Genomic DNA, 8,277 nt, shown 5'->3' with positions numbered 1-8,277 from the left:
TCCGCGCAGGCCCGGGGTGCCCGCCGCCGCTTCCACCCGTTTCCACGAAGAGCACCGAAAAGCGGGGGAGGCGGTTGCGCCCCCTCCCCCAGGGGCCGGGGCGGGGGGCAAATGCCATCTCCTTTTAAGTCGCAGGTTTTACCATGAACACGCCCGAAGAGTTTGAGTCCTACTCCATCAAGTGCCAATGCGTTTTAACATCAAGTAATGGCTTTCCCACCACATCCCCAAGTAAAATTGATGGGCAAGGAGGGGCGGGCGTGTGTTGTGTTCAACTTGGGGCGTCCAGGACTCCCTGGCATACCTTTTCGAATCTTTCAGGGGTCTGTTCCAGTCTGAAAAGCATGGTTTTATTTAAGAGAGTCTACGGGTTTGGGGAAAGAGGGTCAAATGGGAGGGACCGCCAGTTTGAAGAACATCCCTCTTATTTATCTACGGCGGGGGCATTCAGCACTCCCAAGTTTCTTCTCTGTCCCTTGCCGTTCATCAGCCTGCTCAGTTCTACCTCCCCACCCTGCGTTCCACCTGGAGCCCCCAGCCCTGTGCTTAAGGCCCAGTGGGTGGTGGAGTGGGGGTGGGAGGTGGGAGAAAGGCATGTTTTTGTTGAAAATTCTAACAAAATATTTCATGGGATATACAACTTACCCTAACAAATTATTCCTTGTTGCCTCCTCACACAACGAAAATAAGAACAACAAATTTTAAAACAAAAAATAACCAGAACTTCCAGAAAATTGAACTGTATGGAAGTCCAACAACCAAGGAGTTAAAGAAGAAACATTCATCCAGACTGGCAGGAGGGATGGAGACAGACAGCCAGGGCAGGGTGGAGAGGGGCAGCTGGAGTGGAAAGGACTCATGGCAAGGCAGCGGCTGGAAGACCAGGTAGTCCCACATTTGCGTGCGGATAAACTAGGAGGAACAACTGGGGAGTGAGACAGACTGTGCAATCCGGGGTTCCAGCAAGAAAAGAAAACCTCAAAACCTCTGGCAGTAAAAACCTGTGGGGGGTGTGGCAGTAGGAGAAACTCCCAGCCTCACAGGAGAGTTTGTTGGAGAGACCCACAGGGTCCCAGAATGCACACAAACCCACCCACCTGAGAATCAGCACCAGAAGGGCCCAATTTGCATGTGGTAGCGGGGGATGTGACTGAAAGCCAGTAGAGAGCTAAACAAATGGCACTGAGCCCTCTCAGACCCTGCCGCCACATACAGTGCCACAACGCAGCAATGTGGGTTGCCTGCCCTGGTGAATACCTAAGGCTCCACCTCCTTGCTATGTAACAGGGACACCGAGACAAAAAATATATAGCCCAAATGAAAGAACTCATAAAAAAAAAATTATTCCTTGTTCATCTGAAATTCAAATTTCACTGGGCATCCTTATTTTTATTTGCTAAATCTGGCCACTCTGGTTGGAATGCCCCAGCCAAGAGCACGCTTGTGCTGCTCGAGAGGGGATCAGAGGCACCTACTGGGGACTGAAGAAGGGTCACCAGCTGGTTAGAGCGTGTTGTCCAGTACACCACAAGGTTGCAGGTTTGATCCTCCATCAGGGCACATATCCCTGGTCTGGACACCTACCGGAGGCAACTGATCAACTGATCAGATCGATGTTTCTCTCTCACATGGATGTTTCTTGTCTCTCTCCCCCTCCCCTCCTCTCTCTCTCAAAAAAAAAAAAAAAGAAAGAAAGAAAGAAAGAAAGAAAGAAAGAAAGAGAAAGAACGGACACCAGCATTTCTTGAGCTCCTTCCATCCTTCCATACGGGCACTTTCACAGTGCAGGGGGGAGGAAAGGTTGAGAAAAGGGTGCTCTGGGAGGAGGAAGACCTGGTTCAAATCTCCACTCCCCCACATGTTAGCTGTGCAATCTTGGGCAAGTGACTGAGTCTTTCTTGATCTGTTTGCTCACTTGCAAAATAGCATCCGGCATTCTGTGCTAGGGGTTCAAGGAGATAACACCCCTGAAGCACTCAGCACAGTACTTAGCGCTCAGGCAGTGGTCTCAGGTTTGGTTTATGCTGAAGCAGATGCAGGCTTCGTAGGGCCTGAAGCTCATGCAATTCGGAAGACTCTGTAGGAAATGAATACGAAGTTATGAATACAGAATTTGACATGTGCTCCAGCTGTAACCAGTGATGCTCCAGCTGCAGGTCATCTACTAGAACATCAGTCACGAATCCAATTTAGACCATTGAGACAAAGTTTTTGTTAGTTTGTTAAGAAATGGAATGGAACAGCAAAGACTCATGAACATCACATATTAAGGGTAAGTGTGGGGGATGGAAAGTGTGTCCTGGGGACGAGGTTCAATGGAGCTATTCCGGGGATGACAGTCACAACAGTTCAAGAAATACTGCTGTGTCTGGGGACACAGACGCCCTTCGGGATGGGCATCAACACCCCTCTTTTCTCTAGAGAAAGGGTCAAAGAAACAGGCTCAGATGAACTAACCAATATGCCCAGGACCCTCTCAAGGCTAATGAGAAAAAAGTTGGACAGCCAGCAAAATCACCCCCTCTCTCTTCCCCCACCACACAGCCCAAGACCTGGCCAGGTGCCTCTTAGCCCTTCCCGGTGAAGAGACGGTGGCCTGACTCCAAGAGTCCCTTGCTGGTCACATGTTGGAGGGCTTACACCTGGATGTGTGCCCATTCAGCCTTCAAGAGACCATCAAGGTGTTAGGGTCAGGGTTAGAGATGTCCGTTTTCCCCCAGGCCCACCATCCCCTGACACTGAGTTAGGAGGGCTGGCCCAGCCAGGAAAGCTGCTGTGGCCCCATCCTTTACCAGACCCCCTGCTCTGTGCCACTGTCTGTCCTAGAGCCACACTCCTCAACCCCCGAGTTCTAGGGCGCCAGAGGAGGCGGGTGTGATCTGTCTCGGTTTGCAGAAGCAGAAACCTGAGGTTCCCAGGTAACGGGAACTGAGGCATGAGGCTTTGGCTTCATCTAATCCACTCCAGAGCCCGAATCAAGGGTGCCAGGAACCCACCCTCACCCTGGCCCCTGCGGGGAAGCCAGAGGAGGATCCTCCAAGAGATCCGGGTAACTAACTACCAATCCCAGCCGCCCCCTCCGGCCTTGCCAAGCCAAGCCCACCCTCTCTGCATCCCAAATCCCAGAAGGAAACCCGAACTGGAGACAATGGTCAGTACCAGTGGGCTGCCAAGAGGGGGCGGAGCCCTGGGGCCAGAGTGGGATGGGGGAGGAGCGGAGGTCAGAACTCACGCCCCGGGGAGGAGGCTCGAGAAGGGCCGAGGCTCTCGAGAGAATGAGCCCTTTCAGAGCTGGGAAGGAAGGGGGAAAGACGTTGCCTGGTCTTTGACAAGGGGAGAGGAAGGGGGGCAGGGGTGGGTACTGCTGATTCTCGTCTCCCCTCCACTGCCCCTCCAGCAGGGCCTGGCTGGAGAGCCAAGGAGAGAGGATGTCTGAGGGACAAAGGCTGGAGGGGGTTGGTACCGGGGGAGGCTAGGGGACCCACATGGTTGCTGGAGGAGCCTGAGAGTTTGCCAGCAGCATCCAGCGAGGACCCTGGGGAAGGAAACAGCTACAGAGGGGAGGGGTGGCTGCAGGACAGAAGGGAGCCCACCCAGGGGCAGAGGGCAGATGCGTGAGAGATCTGCAGAGAAGGTCTTCGGGCGACAGGTACCCGGCCTGTGGGCAGTGGAGGTGACCGCTGGCACTGCAAGAGGCAGGAAGGGGCTCTGGCTTAGGGAAGGTGACCTCCAAGGGTCAACAGAGTGGGCTTGGGAGCCAGCCGCCTGTGAAGTGCCAATCAATCATTGACCAGCCGCTGAGACTAGGGTGCACAGGGGGCTGTGTGTCTGTGTGCTCGAGTGAGCGCGAGCGTGTTGGCACCAGAGGCTCCTCCCTCTGCCTACCTCACCAGCCAGCCTGGTCAGAAGACTGAAAACAAACAGAAGAAGGCAGCCGGTCCAGAGTCCAAGGACCAGGCCGCAAACGGGCCTACCCCCCAGGGCCTCGAGTCAGTGCTCGGATTGCAGGGGAAGAGTCTGCGAATTAGCTGCTTGGAAAGAGTTCTCAGAGAGTAGGCACCAGTCCTCCCAGGGGCCACGGGAGAGTAATTTGGAAGATTTTGATAAGGAAATCTGTACTTCCTAAAGATGGCCTTTCAAGAATACTTGCAATCTCACCGCCGGAATGCTACTCCCTGAGCCCAGGGCGAACCCCAGTCCCAGGTGTAACAGAGGAGCGTGCGGACAAGACGACCCTGGGCGTGCCGATGGCCTCTCTCAGCCCCTCTCCCCGTTCTCCCTGCTTTTGTTGCTGCTTCGCGGAGACAAAACCACTCTTGCACTCTCAGCCTCGCCCGGCTTTGATGCCTGTACATGAAGTGCGTGTGGCTTCCACCCTGGCCTGTGCACACCAGGCTGTCAGAGTTCATGCCCCTGTGTCCTGTGCTGTTGCGTGTTTGTGCCACTTAATGTGTGCTGGGGCCCTTTGCTAACACAGTCACTGGACCGTGTGGCCAAAGCAAGGCCTCACTTTGCCATCCGAACTATAAGAGAGTTGGATCCAATGGTTCCTGGTCGCAGTGTTTTAGGATTTGGAGTGAGGGGCAGTGACCTCTTCAAAACTCCATGCTCACCCCTTACAAGCCCTGCTGAACCATCGCTCTGCCAAATTTCAAAGTCCTTGCTTCACAAACATTGCTTCTTCCTGCTCCATTATGCCCTTCAGGAACCCCGGGCTCATTCGTCCCCTTGTGCTGAAGATACAGAGCTCTGGGATTGTGAACGAGGACTTGCCAGCCTCTCTGGCTTCTGGTTTGAGGAAGAGCAGACTAGCGGGGGGTTGGGAGTAGGTAGTTTCCCCACGATGTGCCACCCCGACATGCAGATTGTTTTGAGCTGACAACAGGTGAAGCCCAACACATTCAGGAAGAGTTTTGTTGTTGTTACGTTGTTTGTTTTTAACCTCCCTCTTACTTGCCTCAAGAAATTCAGGTAGAAAACCCTCCTTCAGGAAGGGAACCCCAGCATAATCACCTTAGCATACATGAATTAAGTGTGGCAGACGGGGAGGATCCGAGCCAAATCCCTTTGCTAGATCACCCTCTGCGTCCCATTGTTTCTAGGTGGCCCTGCAAGAATTTGTTTACCAACTGTTCGCTCTTTTTTGTCTGCCTCTGAATCACCTGCCTCCTCTTCCTTAGTCCAGAATGACATATATACCTCATTTTGCCCATTGGCTTTGGAATTGCCATGCTTATGTGAGTTCCCTATGAGCACATATTAAAATTTGGTTTTTCTCTTGTTCACCTGCTCTACGTCTTTTGAATTATTTGACCAACCAGAAGAACGAAAAGGCGTAAGGGGAAAATTTCCCTGGCCCCAACACTAGTGAGCTTCCAGAAGCATAAAACTTGGGCGATTGTGAAGACCTGGTCTGGAGGGGCGGTTCTAGTTTCAAGTGTTTTCATTCACTGAACCTCCATTGTTGATTCCTCTTGTTCCTTGCCCTTGGCAGCCAATCTTTCTGTAAGAGCTATCAATTCCTCTTCCAATACATCTATACTTTTCCCACCGCTGCCACCAGCTAGTCTGAGCGGCCTCCAGTTGTCCTTGGGTGGACGGACTGGTAGACTTTGACCTCCCAGTGCTGCTCGGGTCCCCTTTCAGGCCCCCCAGACCCCTCCTCCTTCCCCACAGTAGTCAAAGTAAAGGTTTTAAATGAAAGTCAGATCATTTTGTTAACTCCAGTGGTAAAACACCTCTCAATGGCTTCCCTTTGCCCAAACCTTTCACCTTGACTTTCTTTTTGTGTTTTTCAAAGACGTTAAACTGGTTCCTGCTGTAGGGCCTTGGCCTCTCTGCCTAGAACAATGGGCCCCGAGGTGCTAGGAGAGCAGGTTCCTTCTGGTCATGCAGATTTCAGCTCAAATGTTACTTTCTCAAAAAGGCTTTCTCTGACCACCCAAGGTAGCCTCCCCCTCCCTCCCCATCCCCTTACTCTCTCTCCCTCAGTGTTACATTATCCAATTATGTAACTCGACACTTGTTCTTTGAACATTTTTCTTTGTTTTTAATTGATGATATATACAGACGGTACAACATTGAAAAGGTACAAGAATAAAAAGTATCATTCACTTCTCCACAAAGGCAACAACTATTTCCACTTTCTTATGTATCTACCTAGATATATTCTCTAAAATAACAAACATATTATACACTGTTATTTCTCTTCACATTAAGTAACATGTATAGACAGACAGACACACACTGTTCTACATCTCACTTTTCACACTTACCAAGAAAATGAAGGTTTTTCCATGTCAGTACATTACAAATCTGCCCCATTCTAATTTCTGTTCCGCATTGCATTGTAATTGTATCGATCTTTCTCAATTAACGTAATTCATTCCCTATCAATGTCCATTTGTTTGCTTTTCTTTTTCTATTGAAAATAACAATGTTGCCATAAATAGCTTTGTGCTTACACCATTTCCCACTTGTGTAGGTACACCTAGGAGAAAAATTGCTGGGTAGAGGGTTTGTGCAAATTGCTGGATTAAGGGGTGTGTATAATTTATAGTCTGATAGTGCTACATTATCCTACATTAGCAGTGAAATTATCTTAGTCTTTTGTCTGATACTTGTTTATGGCCTGTCTACCTTCTCTGACGATGAGAAGGACGGTGCCTTGTTCATCCCTGTCTCCAGAGCCTCGCACATGGTAAACCATTTCTGATTCACCTTTCTTTTTCCTAGTGCAATGGCTCACACCCAGGAGGGCTCAGTAAGCCCAAGCTGAAGGAATGAATCGATACCTGTGCAGACTGTGTCTCACAGAGGAGGCTGAATACAAGTCAGGAAGCAGATTAAGCTGAGGGGGTGCTCAGTGGAGAGGAGGTGGTCCTGGACTGAAAAGTTGGGAGAGGAAGAGGCCCCAAATAATTGTCTCGGGCAATGTGTTGAGAGGGGAAGACCTCAAGAGATGTCCTAGAGAAACAACACCCCGTTCCCCACCAGGACAACAGGACTGAAGTCTCCACTGTCTCCCTCCGCCTGACCCTTGGATTGTTTTCTCCATCAGCCGTGCAGGCGTGAATTTTCAAGGACCTATGAAATGTTCGAGACCTGAACTAATTTTTAATGTTAGCTCCAAAATATAAGAAAAATATAAATGTTAGTATTTTATTAAATGTGTATAAAATATAGCGATATGTTAACAGTTTTTTTTAACCCTCCCGGAGGATATGTTTATTGATTTTAGAATGAGAGGAAGTGGGCGGGGTGGGGGGGCAGGGGAGAGAGAAACATCCATTGCTTGCCTGCCATCTGTTCCCTGACTGGGGATCACACCTGCATCCTCTTGGTGTGTGGGACAGCGCTCCAACCAACTGAACCATCTGGCCAGGGCAACAATATGTCAGCTGTTAACAGCGACCCAACTATATGTAGTTATTTATCAATTTTATTTATTTATTTATTTATTTTCATTCACTGACTTTTAGACAGAGAGAGACAGAGAGGAACGTGGACTTGCCGATCCGCCCATTCACACATCCATTGGTAGTCTCTCTTATGTGCCCTGGCAACCCGCAGCCTTGATCTATCGGGATGATGCTCCAACCAACTGAACTACCTGGCCAGGGTTATAAGTTTTATTTAATGTGGGGTGTTGCCATATCATATTAACGTATTTTATATACTATAGAATGAGGTCTCCAAAATTGGCAACTTGAAAGTGTTTTAAAAGAGCCTTATAACTAACTTGGGAGTTCTCTCAAAGGGAGAACCTTGCTTTGTGAGGATCTTACCCTCTTTAATCCTATGTTTCCTCAAACATTCACCCCAGAGCAATAACAAAGATGAGAGGAAATAATGTATTGTAAACAGACCGATCGATCTAGCTGATGCAAAGTTGTGCTAGCGCCTGCCTGTTTCTGATCAGCTCCTGGAGGGTCTGAGAGGGTGTTTTATTTCAGCTGCCCCATCAGTAACAACCAGGGGACACTCTTCGTGTTATGCTTACCTGGAAGAGGAACAAAACACAATGTGAATGGTGCCTCCTGGAGCTGCGCCTTGCCTAGAATGGGGCTAGAGCTAAGGGCTCAGGAAATAATTGCTTAAGGTGTAAATGAATGGAATCCAATTTTACTTCCTGCTCATTTCACCTCCCTATTCAAAGAAAAAGTGGAGCAGACAAATGTACTTGAACAACAAAAGAAAAGAAAAAAGGAAAAAGTTGATAAAAAGAAAATGTTGACCAGGAGTGAGGAGAGTAGGGCAGGAAGCAAGACAGTCATT

Source organism: Desmodus rotundus, chromosome 9 (assembly GCF_022682495.2).
Source record: "Desmodus rotundus isolate HL8 chromosome 9, HLdesRot8A.1, whole genome shotgun sequence".
Classification (NCBI taxonomy): domain Eukaryota; kingdom Metazoa; phylum Chordata; class Mammalia; order Chiroptera; family Phyllostomidae; genus Desmodus; species Desmodus rotundus.
Note: the sequence above shows the minus strand (reverse complement) of the source record.